At 39.0% G+C, this 14,974-nt stretch overlaps 1 long non-coding RNA gene across 1 annotated transcript; it reads left to right on the forward strand.

Moving 5' to 3' along the window:
• The first annotated feature begins 86 nt into the window (after window positions 1-86).
• On the forward strand, window positions 87-11,779 carry LOC137447410 (uncharacterized). Its single transcript, XR_010988862.1, has 3 exons — window positions 87-473; window positions 9,114-9,153; window positions 9,512-11,779. It is a non-coding gene; the product is annotated as an uncharacterized lncRNA (long non-coding RNA).
• The last annotated feature ends 3,195 nt before the right edge of the window (window positions 11,780-14,974 follow it).

Consider the following 14,974-nt stretch of genomic DNA (forward strand, 5'->3'; position numbering starts at 1 on the left):
CACGCCGGCCTGCGGTCGCGCAGTGGAGCGTCACGGCAGCGCCGTTGGGCGGCACCTCTGGCGTCACGACGGGAGTGCGGCGCTGTTCCTACCGGTGTTTGCATGCGGGAGCTGCCGTTGCGGCCGTGGCAGTTGCTGGTTTCCCGTTCCTGGGGAGCGCGGGGAGATCCTGGTCCGGCTGTGGCTGCAGCTGTTTAGCGGAAAGAAGGAGATCCTGGGCTGGAGCAGCCCTTGAGCCTCCTTAAGCAACCGCTGTCATGGCGGGAGGGGCCAGATGCAGCAACCCCAGGGCTCTGGAGGAGTGGTCGGGAACACCCCGGCTCAGTGCAGCGAAATGGAATCTTGAAATCATATCAGGCTGGGTCTGGGGGAGTTTGTGGAGTGGGGAATACGGCATGTAGGTGACGCAGTGGGTGTCCTGGGCTGTGATAAGCAACAAGCCTTCTGTGGCTGTGATGGGGTGAGCCACGCAGGTGAGCAGAGGCAAGCACAGCGTTCTCCCATGCCAAGGTGGTACTGTCTATCTCTTAGTAATTCTGCTTAACTCCTTGCTCTGTTCTTAACTATTCCTCTTCCACACATTTTTTTTCAAGGTACCTTTTTCCACTCTAGAAGCGTGGCTGCCTTTCACACTTCAGCGATTAAACTTCAAGGGTGAAGAGTACTTTCATCAACTCTGTGCATTGCCAGGCATAAAAGGGCCTTGATCTTTCTGAGTTGTAGGCAATGTTAGGAAACAAATTCTGGATTGCATTAGCCCAAATATGTGAAAGTTACTTTCTTTTCAGAAGCTGCTGTCTGAAAGTATTATTGCTTACTTAAGTGTTCCAGGTATGAGTTTCACCACCTGCTCCTTCATGAGTTGCTGGGTCCACATCTCTGGCATCCTCTCTAGTATAGTTAGAGGATGGGGTGGGGATGGGGTTTATCCCACCTGTGCTTGCCTCCTGCCAGGTCTGGGACTGGTCGAGGGACTTGTTGCTGGCTCGTTTGTGCTGTTACCTCCAGAGTCAGTGTTTGGTTTGGTACTCCAGGGACATCTATTCATGTAAATTGTTTTGCTTGTTAATTTTTTTGTTTACCTGTAACTTTTCTCCAGGACAGAGACTCATTTAAAGCAATGTGACCCCAACACACTTGCAGGGCTTCCTTTCCCTGCTACTCTTCTGACATGACTAGGAAGTGATAAATACTATTAAGAAACATTCCTTGAAAGAAAATTGTGCTGCTTCTGGGATAACATATGTCCTTTACCATTTCTTCTATTCCTTGTACAGTGTGTGATTTTTGCTCCATTTTTGCTTGTTTCTTTTCTTAGCTTGTCCAATTTTTCATAGTCCTGCTAGATCAGTTGCAATGTGAGAAAAAAAGTGCATTTTTTTCTGCTTGTCATAGGAAATCACTAAGTGAGAGATTTTACATGAAGTTTAAAAATGCAAAGCACTTGTTAGGTTCATAACCACATTTCTGTGGGCAGACTGCAGCTGCCACCGTTTCAGTGTTTTCCATTGCTTGTCAGCGTGTTGTTTGGAGCTGAGACTGCTGGGGAAGTCAAATAGTTCCCCAGAGACTCATTCTTATCATTAGTGACTGAGGGCTAAAGGAACACAGCAGATGTAGTCATTGCCAAAAATATATTTCTTCAGTTTTCAATTACAAACATGGGCAAAGATGCAAATACTGGAGTCCCATTTTTGTCTTTACTCAGATCAGTTTAATTCAGCTGTGTCAGTGGTGCAGCTTGTGTATTGTTACACCTTTCGATAAGAACCCAAACACCCTCTCCTCTCCTACGCTTTCCTAGACATGGAAGATGTGTCACTCCTTACTGGATATCCATAAAGTATTTTGATTATTTACTAAGAATTTAAAAACTTGCTTTCCTGAAGATAGAATGGATCATTTTCCAGAGATTCCTGTTCTATTTTTCAGTAGCAAAGAGCTGAACAGAAAGCTCTATTTTTAAGGATTTATTTAAAATTTATTTTTGTATTATTATTGTGGCTGTGCACACTGCTTGTCCCTGTGTTGACACAGGCAAGTTAAAGATTGATACTGATGAAAATATTTTGGAAGATTTAAATATTGCTTCTCTTAAGAATGCATCTAGCTAGCCTGATGGCAATAGATCTAGCTTGACTTCTCAGGGTAGTCCTAGAATGGCTGCTGATACTCCTCTCTGGAGCTTCTCAAATGGAAATAAAATTGGTTTTTGGTGTTCAAAAGTACATCTTCTAAGATGAATTGCCAGCAGTATGCAAGACAGAAGCATCAAATAACTGGTGTGTTTGGTTTCTTTAATTAGATAATATGTGTGATTTCACCCTTTGGACTTGGCTGAAAATTAATGTGAAACAAAACAATGCTGCCGTCAGCTCCTTCCCCATGCAACAAGCAGCAAATGACATTCTCCAAGCAAATTAAAACCGAATCCACTCCCAGGAGCTGTTCTAGAGGTGGTAGTTCAATTCATAAAATGAATCTTGGCAGCTACAGGTCATTCACACTGAGAAAGGGCAACACCTCTAAGAGACAAGGCATAATGCCATAGTAGTCTTTCCTTGCCTTTGCAACAGGGAAACTGCTGGCTGCCTGCAGAGCTGCAGTCTTGTACAAGTAGGCTTCTGGTCAGGCAGTGGCACTGTTAAACAAAACAAGTGTCTTGGGCTCTCAGTGGAAGTGCCAGCCCAGCTCTCTAATGAAGTCCTTCCTCTGGGCAAGGTTCCAGTTCTCTATAGTAACCACTCAGTTTAGAATATATTCTTCACCCAGAACACTTTTTGGGGTGACTTGTCATCCCAGTCACAGAATCAAGAATGGTGGAGTTGGAAGGGCCCTCTGGAGATCATCTAGTCCAACCCCACTGCTAAAGTATGTTTGCCTAGATCAGTTTGCACAGGAGCCCGTCTAGGCATATTTTGAGAGGAGACTCCACAACCTCTCTGGGAAGCCTGTTCCAGTGTTCTGTCACCCTCACAGTAGAGCAGTGTCTGCTAATGTTGAGGTGGAACTTCCTGTGTTCTAGTTTGTGCCCATTGCCCTTTGTCCAATCACTGGGCACCACTGAAAAGTGCCCAGCCCCATCTTTATGACCTTCAGATATTTATAAGCATAGATAAGAAGTCCTCTCAGCCTTCTTTCCCAGGCTAAAGAGCCCCAGGTCTCAGTCCTTTTGTATGAGGTTGTAGGGCTTTAGTGTTTCCTACTACCTGTTTAAGGAGCTATTGTCTTGGAATTCCACTGTTGCTAATGATATTGCTACTTAATGATTTTATGATTGTGCATTAAAAGAACCTGTCTCTGTGGAATAGTAGTTTAGGAGCTGTGCTTATTAAGACTTACTTAGGGGTTTGGCTTTTTAATAAGCAATTCACAGAATCTTTTTAACTGTTGTTTGAAATATGGTAGTTCTAATTAAGTGGGATGGATCATTCCCGTTCCAATAGTATTGATCTATAATTTATTTCTTTCCCAGCAAGTTTGTGACATCTAAGCCTGGGTAGATAATGATTTACTCAACTTAGCACACTGTACTGCTGGTAACTGTATTTAGTTGTGATGTGGTAATTATAAGATACCATAAAAATATTCTAGAGGAAAGATAATTTGTAGAAACTAACTAACAAGGCTATAAATCAATATAATAGTGGAAAAACAACAACATTCAAGCAGGGGGAGAGAAAACTTGGAAGACGTGTTTTAACAGCACAAGGTTTACAAACATTATTTAACTTAAAAGAGCTACAGAAAACCAATCTTATTTTCTATTCTTTAACAGATTCCAAAATCACCATGGCTATGCTAAAGACCTGATAGAATGAAACAAGTTCTAGCAGGGCAGGAGGAGCTTTTGCTAGGGTCATCAGAAGCATTCTGTATGCTTCAGCATGAGACTGAGGATCTAAGCCAGTATTCATAGAAGGATTTGCTGTGGGTTTTGGGGTGTTTTTCATGTTGTGGTTTGTTTTGTTGTTGGGTTTTTTTTTTAATGATTCTGAGTTTTGACAGTGATGTTACTTTTTAATTTGCCAGCCCAGCTCAGCTGTTTGCGATGAAGCAGCCATGGCCTCATCTCAAACAATTTTTCTGATTGAGTGCTGTTCCCAGAGATGTTTGGTAAAATATAATTGATGTTTCCAAAGACTTCTGACTAAATAAGGTAGCCATGAATTTTGGGGAAAACATGGTTGTAAATTTTTAAAAGAGACTGATTTCACAGTGTGGTCAGAAACATGCAAATGTTTCATCAAAAGAAGCACCACATTCTGTTATCAGATTCCAAACCCGAGTAATTTTGGTTTTAAAATTACTAAGCATCTTCCAGTGTGTAGGTGTTTCTTGGAGATCTGCTCTTACATTTACGTTCCTGAGCATCAATATTGAGCAAGTGAGTTCCAGCTGAATCTGAAAAGTAAATGCCAATATACTATTCTGTAAACCATCTAAACAGACCTCTCTGATTGTTTTTATGCATTCACAGGAGTGTTAGCTTCATGAAAATTTATACTGCTTAATGTTCCTGTCATTTTAAAACAAGTTAAAAGTTCATTTGCATTAATAGAATAGCTGTAAGAGGTTAGGGTTGCAGTGCTACCAAGTAGTTGCAATGTTTTGTTATAATGGTTTTGGGCATGTGCAGTGGTGCTTCAGTGCCTTTCTTTACGTAATATTTTATTCTTATGTTTCTGTTTTCTTCAGATAGTAACTACAGAACTTGACTGGTTTTTTGCTAAAATACTGGTTCCCTCAGGCAGTTTGATCTTACCAGAGAGTTAGTTTTCATTAAGTTCTTTGCTATCTTGCATTACTTTTGTGCTCTAAAAAGTCATTGCTACTAAAGTTGAGACTTCAGTGTTTGCATTTGTTCTTTGGTTTTGCACAGATGATCATTTAGTTTCTTCCCGAGTAAGACCACACCGCCAAACTTCCTTTGTGGAGCACTGTTAGTAAAGCAGGTATGCCCTGCTTCATCATGCTGGAAGACGAAGATTTCCGTGCTGTGCTATAGAGAATGACTGAAAACAAATTCCATGTGGCCCCTTCGCTCTGCTTCTAGTCACGTTGTGTGGTCTCAGGTCTGGAAGATAGGAAAGTGCAGATGATGTAACATGGTCTAGCTGTATGCAGGTACACGTTGCTCAGAGAGGTTGTGTAGCCTCCGTCGGTGGAGATACTCTAATCTCAGTTGAACACAGTCCTGGAAAGCCTGCTCTTGCTGACCCTGCTTGAGTCAGGGGCTTTGAATTAGATGATTAAAAAAGGTCCCTTCCAACTAAAGTGACTCTCTGACTGTAATGGTCAGACTTTCAGGTTAGTGCATTTACTAATGAGTGAGGTAAAGCTGTTTTCTTGGAAGTGTTTAGACATTCTGGTGGAATATCATCCAAACAGTCTAATCAGCCAGCTTGGAAAAGACCTCAGATCATCAAGTCCGACCTATTACTCAATACCTAACACCTCATGACTAACTAAACCGTGGCTCCAAGTGCCACATCCAGTCCTTTTTTGAACGCCTCCAGGGTGACCTCTTCCCAGTCAAGGAAGAAATAAGTTGAAGTATCATGAGCAAAGAACAAATCTGATAGCAGCTTTTTGCTCCTTTTGCTGTTAATACAGGAGTAATAGGCAAGAACTCACAGCTTTAGCAGCAATCTTATTCTAAATCTCTTGCATCCCTGCTTGATAAGGCAGGGCATGGAATATCTGTCTCTGGCATACATACTCAGTGTTTCAAGTATAAAGTGAGATAAATACAAAGAAAGCATATTTCTCCTCCCTGCCCAAAGAAACCCCAAAACAACAGAAGATGAGGTATTGCACTGGGCAGGAAGAGTGGGATGTTCTGTGTCTGTTACAGTGAGGAAAGAAAACAAAACCATCAATGTGATTAAATAAAAAGACCACACCTAAGATTATGTCTAAGATGTGCATAATTGTCCCAATGGACAAAAAGAGCCATATATATGTGAAATTGATAAGATCTGATCATGCAAATGGAAAATGACAACAAAAGGTGTCCAAGCAAGCAGAAGCCAAAGGTTAGATGGTAGTTGCCTGGGCCAACATCAAAGGCTGCTCAGTAAGGCATCAGCCAAAGGCTAAATGAAGTTGCCTGGAGCATCATCAAGGACAGCTAGTACAAAGACCAGTTTGAGGAAGAGTCTTTTTTTCCCTTTCTCTTGCTTTCTCTCTTCATGTTCCCTGAAAAATCTCTGACGATTTTACCTCTTGAAGGGTGTACATTTGATGCAGAGGTGGCCTTCTCTGTTACATATTCTTTGGGGTTTTTTGATACCTGCATATGTATAGAAACAAACCCAAACTCTTTGTGACTTCATGACCACCATTGACTAAAAATTGAGAAGCTTTTCAAAGAAGCAGGCAAACTCCCTTTGGACCAACTCATTCTTCTGTCATTCCTGACAAATCTCTCATTGTGCACAATTAAGCGTAAATGTTAGAAAAATAGAGCATTTGTAACATTTCAGAGAGCCTTAAGCATAAGAAAGGGAATAGTAGCACCAGTGCTAAGTATGCTGCTTCATGCAGGCCCCAAAACCCCTCGCCTGTTGGTACATATCTATATTTGTCTGTCTGCATACTGTGAAACCTGTCTTGGATGAAGTGACAGAATAGGAAGGACAACATAGAAAGTGACAAAGAAAATAACTTTTTCTCAGTATATAGTACAGGTCTGGGTTGTCATTAGTCTCCTGTAATTTCTTCCTTAATGCAGGGTTGCTGGACCTTAGCTTCTAACCAGCTTAAAACTAGCATGAATCAGTTAATGGCAAAGTAAGAGCTTTTTATAATACTTGGAGCTGTTGGCAATAAAGAGCTATACCATTAAGAGGTAATGCAATAGAAGTGTCCCCATGTCATAGCTTCCCCCCCCCCAATAATAGGAAGCTTGCCTGTAGCCTTTTCTCATCAAAATGCTTAGGTTGAATTGTAGGACTTGATTGTAAAAGAAATTGTAACTGGTTTACAACATAGCTATCTCCCTTGGTTTCCAGTGGATTGCTGCAGATCTGTTACTGCAAGGAGCATCTAGTTTAAAAATACTATGCTGAGGAAAGAAAAAAAAACTGACCCTGGTCTCAAGCTATGGTATTGATCTTTGTGTGCCTCAGGGAACTGGGAACAATATGTACATAGTGTGTGCCTGAATTGAGCTAATTGTACACTGTAGTCTTAATAATCTAAATGGTCTTGTCGCTGTTACCAAGCATTGCTTCAATAGTAGCTTGTGGAAACCTGCCTATAATGCAAAAGGCAATTTTTCCCCAGTTATCTGCTTGTTTTTCATGTGATGCCTTTATTTTCTGTCCTTCCATGTAGAAATGATAAATAAGAGCCTTTTCCTGTTTCTTTATATATAGTTAGGAGAATAATCATGCTACTGAAGCTAATGGTTCCCAGTGGAATTCCTCTAAGTTTTTAACATTGGTTATATTTAATGTTGTCTTATTTTTAGTGACCTTTGATGCAAGAAGCAGACATATACTAATGAAATCTCCTGAGGCAAACCTATGAAGCATTCTCTACCAGGGAAAAACTCAGAATATAATATGGAAAGAATTAGAAAGCTTTTAAAGTTAAGATAATGTTTAGTAGTATAAAGTACAAGGTTATAGAGGTCATTTAGAGATTCATGACAAAAATTTCTACCAGAAAGTACAGATCTGTTATAGAAAGTGACAGCAGAAGGGAGAAGATCTAATGATGTGGTGGGTGGTCCAAGTCTAACCATGCAATGTGTCTATTAAGTGAGATACTATGACACCTGAGTTTTTTCACTAGGTACAGTAAATACTGATTATATATATTGATTATAAATTAATTATAATTAATTAATTATATATAAATATTACAAATACATATTCTATTCTATTCTATTCTACCACTGCATGCCCATGCAAGTAGAAAGTACCTCCTTTGTCACTGGGGGGCTGTCTATGAAGGGATGTGAAAAAGGATAAAGTTTGCAGTGTTTATGTAAATTAATGCCTATAGTTTTGTTCCATATTATTGGAGTCTCTGTTATTATCAGTTCTAACTGTGTTTGTCATACAAAAAGATGAACTATTAACATTAAATACTGATTGTACTAGCTAAAAAAAAAGGAGGTCTTGTGCCAGCTTTCCATTCACATTGTTTCTCTTTGTATGCTGCTATGACATCTTTTGTTTTTCTTTCTTTTGAAACAGGTTTATTTACTGCAGTTAAGTTGTTCAGTGGGAAATTTTGTTATGCCATTGTGATGTAGACAAATATGTTCTAGAGTAGTCTGAAATTTTCACGTGTGTACTGAAGGTCTAGTTTCCAAAGTATGCTTCACTAAGGCATGTCACTAATTCTTTATCATGGCCTTCCCCTGCAAGAAGTTGCTGGCTTCCTTAAAACAAGGCTAACACACTTGGAAGCTGCCATGCTATTTAAAATGGGTAATAAAATATAAGAGAAATGTTAGTAATCTATCATGAGCCTGTTTTTCCTTTTTTCTATGCAGGGTAAGTACAATGGTGTCTTCAAAATCAGATGATACAAGCTGTGTTGTGTTTCCAAAGAAATACATTGCTAGCTGTCTTGAAAATTAGGAGTATGAGGTGCCAAAAGGAGCAGGTGAAATGTTGGCAGGCAGCTTATAGTTCAGAATGAAAGCAGCATAGAGTTAATGCTCTCAGTTCCACTAATCCCAAATGGATAGGTCCTTTTGCCATCATTAGCTTATGTGGGGCACCTTCATTCCCCCCATATAAAATCTTCAAAATTAGTAATGCCTTCTTTATTATCAAGAATAGCATGAAAAGAACAGCATGGACATAATGTAGCAGGACTAGCAATAATTTATTCCTTATCTAAATTTAAAATAGTGCCTTTTATTCTGACTGGGCTCCCTTTAGCAAATGTTTTGCCAGGCACAACAAATATGTGTGAGGATGCTGGTTACAGGAAAAACCAGAAATTCTAAGATGCTATTTTCAGAATTTTACTCTAGGAATCCTGGAAGTATAGACCTTTTTTTGAAATGGGGACAGGGAGGTGCTGTATGATTCTTTAAAGGTAACATGAGCCTCATTGAAATGGTTTTCTTGGGTTTGTCTTTCCAGGAAAACTGACCCCATTGCCATACTGGAATACCTTCCCAAAGTAAGTCACAATTCCTGGTGGGCACATTAGTGCTGTCTTCTTCAGCCACACTGGGGACAGCTCTGATGCTCAGCCTGTTGGTACAGACTGACATCTGTCCACAAGGTCAGGTCTATGGGATAAAAACTCTTTGACAGAAAGTCAGTTCAGCTGACTAGACTCATTTGGTAATGTAAGTCACTTTAGTCTGGAGTGATGAATAAATGAGTTATTAAAAAACTAAAACCTCTGGCCCAAAGTAAACGTGGTACTTGGGAGAGAGCCAGTTTTTGCGATGTTTTCTTCTGATTGATTCCTTTGTGTAGACTTATGGAAATCTTCTCATTTACTGACTTTTTCTTTAATCTCTTTTTATTAGCTAGACTGACATACTTCTCCCTGCCATCTTTGAAGAGTGACCTGCGTGTCATTCCCAGAGCAGCAGGAGTCTTCAGCTGACTGTCTCGTTGCAGTCTGTGGTCTCAAATTCTGCTTTCAATTCTTGAAAATAGTGGTTCCAGGAAAATGCATTTCACATGTTCTCAGCTTTGCTTTTTCTTACACTGATGATTTCCTCTCTGTTCCTGTCATCTAGGTTTCTTACCATGTATCCTTCTTCTTTCCTAGTACAGCCCATAGCAGGTCACAGGAGTATTAGTACAGGCCTAGGCCCATGGGTTTCGCAGAGTGGTTCATATTCAGACACTTGGTTCATACAGTGATGAAAGTTCATGAGTGACATTTTCTAAGGAAGGAACTTGCCTGTTACTAACCAAACAGCAGTTAAAACAGGCAGTGAAAAAGAAAAAAAGATTGTAAGAGAGTCTGATAAAGTGGAATAAAAATGTTAATCCTTGCTTGATCATATTTATTGGAAAAATAAGAATGTACAACTTGTCCAGTTGAAAACCATCTATAGCATCAAAATGACTGAAGGGCAGGAAGAGAACTGGACAAGGGAGAGAGGAAATTAATTCTGATTACATGGAAATTCAGGCACCCTGATTCCATTATAGCCTTGCCTTTGCTTCAAACAAACAAGCAAACTCCCACTACTTTTCCTGAGTTATTACAGTTTAAAAACTAATAACAGTAGATAGATGAGGACTGACTGATCTAAACTGAAGCAGATCTTGGGGAAATTGAAGTGATGGGAAAGGACTGGTGCTCAGCAGCATATTCCAGGATTACAAGTCACTGCATTTCTAGGTTTGATACTGTACTTCAAAGATGATCTTTCTCAGAAAAATTTCAGCATGGTTTGTGCATGCTTTCCGGGGCACCTGATGTGCCGCAGAGCCTGCTCTCGGGGATGAGCTGCTGTGCTGGGTGCTGCCCTGGGCTGGGAGCTGGGTGCAGAGGTGTGCACACGTTTGCTCCACTCAGAGTTTGATGAATATCAGTGTATCTGGTTTTGAATATTCTGCAAAGTAAGAATTAAGCTGTTAGGAGAGTTTAATTCCCAGTTGTTGTTTGTTATACTGTTATTTGTTATTGCTGGCAATGGATGCACTCTTACCTGCATACTTACTTTGTTCTCTGGGAGAAAGTTCAGTGGCAGCGCGATGGTTATGATGTTACGTCCAAATTTGTTTTCCCAAATACAGGGTAAAAAGACTAAGGTGTGTTATTAATTAGAGTTAAAAGCTAGTTTTATGCTTTCCATAAAACATAGTGAATCCATGATCATTTTCAAGGCAGTTCTGGACAGGCTTTTTCCAGTGTGCCATTTCTTAGCAAAAGAGGCTATAAATTGGTTTATGGATGTTTATGAGCTCTTCTGTGATTTGTGTAATAGATATGTAGGATTGAGAAGCAGTGGATGCTTTTCTTGGGTTTTTGCATGTATGTTTTCATCTTCGTTACACTACAATGCAGGACATAACAAAGGGTGTATTTACTTGCATCTACTGAAATCTGTAGATGATATAATTTATTCTCTTGAGTTTAGGATCTTGTAGTTCCATTAATATATCAATTTATTTACTTTGAGGGGGGTGGCTGGCTGGATTTGGATTAACTGGAGTTTAATATATGAAAGAACTGGCTGTGTTTTATGTTTTCATGTACATCTTTGTGTAAGCTTAGAGTTTGTTCTCTTTCTCATTTGTCCTTGGTTTTTGCAGGTTTGTTTGGTTTGTTTGTGTTTATTTATTTATTTTCCAATTTTAAATGTGGAGGGATTTTGCCTTGAAATAAAAACAAAGGACTGTAGTAGCTCTGGCTTTAATTTTCTCAGAATATTTCTGCTGGAAAAATATGATCTGGTACAAATTCCTTCACTCAAGAGCACTCAAGTCTGTAAGATGCTTCTTGGGTTTTTTTACTGTGGGTTAATGCTGATTAATAATTGATCTCTCTCTGTTCCATGACTTCCATTTCCAGGAGAAAAAAGTTGTTTGACATATTACTTTTTTAAAAAAGCTTAAATTAATGAACACAGTAAATGTAGGCACACTGGTAAGCAGTATCCTGACCTAAAGAAGCAATTAAAAATAAATCACCCATCTCCAAGAAGGACAAAAATAATATGCAGTAGGAGTTGTTTCCGCAGCTTGAAAGTGAAAATAAATTTCTTAAAGCAAATGAATGTTATAAGCACTCATTTTTATGGAAGGAAAAGAACTGAAACTACTTAATGCACTAAAAAAAACCCCCAAAAAAACCCAAAAACCAAAACAAGAGCAAAGGCTGAAATAGCATAATCCTTTCCTCCTGAAAATATGAAAATGGGAAGGAACCAAGTACGGAAATAGACCTTTAAATATTGACATTCATTATCTTAAAGGAATTGGTCTGAAACAGCACATTGGTAGTGTTAATGCTGGCAGGAGAGTGTGTCTGTGGGAACGTAGAATGAAAGTTACCTGAATAAGTCCTGGAAATCACGTGTCTGGATAAAAAGCCCAGAAGTATATGAACAGTAATATGGTTGTCTTCATGCCCTCCAAGACAGGGACCTACCTTGATTCTCATGAAAGAGCAGAAATGCCTATTCTCTTCCTATCTTAAGCACTGTGTGACCATGCTGCATGATTTTAGAGACTGACACAGCTCTTACTGAAGTATGCTTTTTATTTTAACAGCAGGCAATTTGGGCCAGCCGTAGTTACTTTTGATCCTTTTCAGAAGCATCCATTTCAGATAGTAGTGATGTCCTTTGATTTTGTGAAAAGATTTGGTGCTCTGGTGCATGCTATAAACACCACACTAGAATGCTGTGGTGATGGAAGAAACAATTTGTGGTTTTTTATGCCTTAAAAGAATGGAATCCACCTCAGGGCCACATCTAGCTAGGAAATTAACTGGCACCTGACCTGGTCAGGAAGAAAGGAGCAGACTGCTTTTTGGGAGCACTAGAAGATGGAGTTCAAGACAGTAGGTCACTGCAGAACTACTGGCATTGTTGATTTAATTGGAGGCAGAATTTTGCTTGAGATTTCCGTGAATAAGGGAAATTCTTTGAACAGTTGATGTGTGTCCACCCTCTAGTCATCTGTCCTTCATTCTTCTCCCTTCTCATTGCATTTCAATATTAAATTGTTGGATAATTTATCAGTTCTTTCTGAAGCATGAGAAAACTTGGCAGAGAGAACAAATTTGAAAGTAACTCATTCTATAATGGCTTCAGATCCATCATTAATTTTCAGTAAAGGTGATTTGCTTTGCAAAGTTCTTACTTGGTCTGATGGCAAGATCACCAGTGAAAGTGTCACAGAATATGAGGTATTTACTTGATCTAATGGGCAAAGAAATCTGAGAAGTAGTGGAGAACAATACATGACTTCAGGTAATTATTTTCATTTCCCAGTTCCATGTAGATTTGCTCTAACTGCTATAGAATTAGGGATTGGAGTTTAGTCACAGACAGCTGTCAGTTACATTTTCTGAATATTCATATTGAAGGTTTTATTTTAAGTGGTTCACAAAATGCTTTCTACATTTTTAAATTGCTTATGAGTATGGATCAATCAGCAAAATATAGCAGTAATGAGCTCCTTTTAATAGCAAAGAGCTCACTAATTACCATGCTGATTATATAAACCAAATTTTTAGCCAACAAAAAAGCTCCTGCAGGCAGTGTCCTTCCATCTGCTGGGGAGTGGGCAATTCTAATTAAAAAATCAGAGGAAATAATTTTTAATCTGTTCAAATCCTAGGGAAAAAAGCATGCTCACTCACTTTCTACATGTGACATCATCTGGAATTAGTAGGTGCTTCCACAGATCTTTGAAAAGGTGATGACCACTGAAATTCAGGAAATATTTTGCTACGAACACAGTCATCTTTATATTCAAAAGCAAGGCCTTAAAGGTGTGAGCTTTGATTTGGGGTTTGCCAGTGAACATGTGATACCAATTTGGGCAGGATGATTTTTCTGATTTTTTTTCACTACCCCAGAGTGATGTTTCTTGCTGTCTGCAGTCATGTTATCAGTGGACTCTGGAGAGCTGTCATCAACTGAGTTGCTCAGCAGATTCCCCACACTATGATGTAAGTTCTTTCATAGGCAACATTAGCTCTTCTAGAGTGAAACTGAACATTTGAAAAATGCACTGAGATCTTAGCTGTTGCAAAGCCAGGAGATGGTTGCTTATGGCATGGGGGCTTGTGACCAGCTTTGGCAAATTGCTTTGCCTCTGTGCCTCATCTGGAATGCACTTTGTTACTGCATGAAAAATTATGAGGTGCTTGGGCTGAATAAGATAGTTAGGTACACTTTAGGCAGAAAGAAGCAAAGGAAAGCAAGTCTGAAAGGTTTTCTTAGTTTTGTTCTGTATGCTCTATCTTTCCTTATTTTTCAAAGGAAAAGAGAATCCTGGGAGATGCATAACCCCTCTTGCCTATAGATAGTACGGAGGAAGTGAGAGGGATGCCCTGTTACTGAATATTCAGTATCTAATTTTAAATGTGTTTGCTCAGCCTTGCTTCTTATGGATTACTATCACAATTTCAAATCCTTACTCATGTTTTCAGTAGAGACCAGGATGTGTTCAAACTTCTTGTTCCTAAAACCACCACTTTTATAGCAGAAATGTATGTGTGAAACACCACAGATCTCTTTTTCCACAGTTGATTTGGTTTTATTCTGTGGGTGGAGAAAAAAGATTCACTTTTTTTTTTTGTGTGGTGCAATTCTTTAAAATATAAGTGAGAATCCTCTGCCTTCCTTTTCACTGTGGGGAAAATAGATGATTACCTTATCTCTTGGGATATTGTAATTCTAAAACCTTAAATTTTACAAAGAAAAAACAATGAAAATAGGGATATTTCATTTGAGTGGAATAAAATACTTTATTTGAGTGTCAGGGACAGACTATTGATGTTTTTGCACAGATAAAAATATGTAAGAATTGTATTAGTGTGGATTTTATTTAATTTATTCTGCCTGCAGGTACTAATTTAATTCATTTTCATTGATTTAAGGAATGCATTTGAAGTGAAATGTTATGCTTAAAGGCATCAGCAAGTGATAATAGGTCTGTACCTGTAGTTCAGAATGAATAGATAACAGGAAAAGAAACAGTTATTCCTAAGGAGAATTAAAAAGCAGGGGGGGTTAATTTTCTTCCATTTTAGTACAAAGTGATGAAAGGAAATAAATTCATGGTCCAAGCCTCAGACATAGCATAAGGTCATTTATGAGGATGTTATCTTCATGGGTGAAGAAAAGTTTGTCAGAAGTTGATAATGTTGAAAGTATGGAAAATGGATTAAAATATCACAAGTTAAAAACAGATTGTCAAGATGACAAAATAAACCTGTAGACCTGTTTTCCAATTTTCATCTCCACATGAGAACACAGCATGGTGCTAAGTTTCAGTGAAAAGAAACAGAATAT

Source organism: Melanerpes formicivorus, unplaced genomic scaffold (assembly GCF_026170545.1).
Source record: "Melanerpes formicivorus ecotype bairdi unplaced genomic scaffold, bMelFor1.0.p_v2 SCAF_20, whole genome shotgun sequence".
Lineage (NCBI taxonomy): Eukaryota > Metazoa > Chordata > Aves > Piciformes > Picidae > Melanerpes > Melanerpes formicivorus.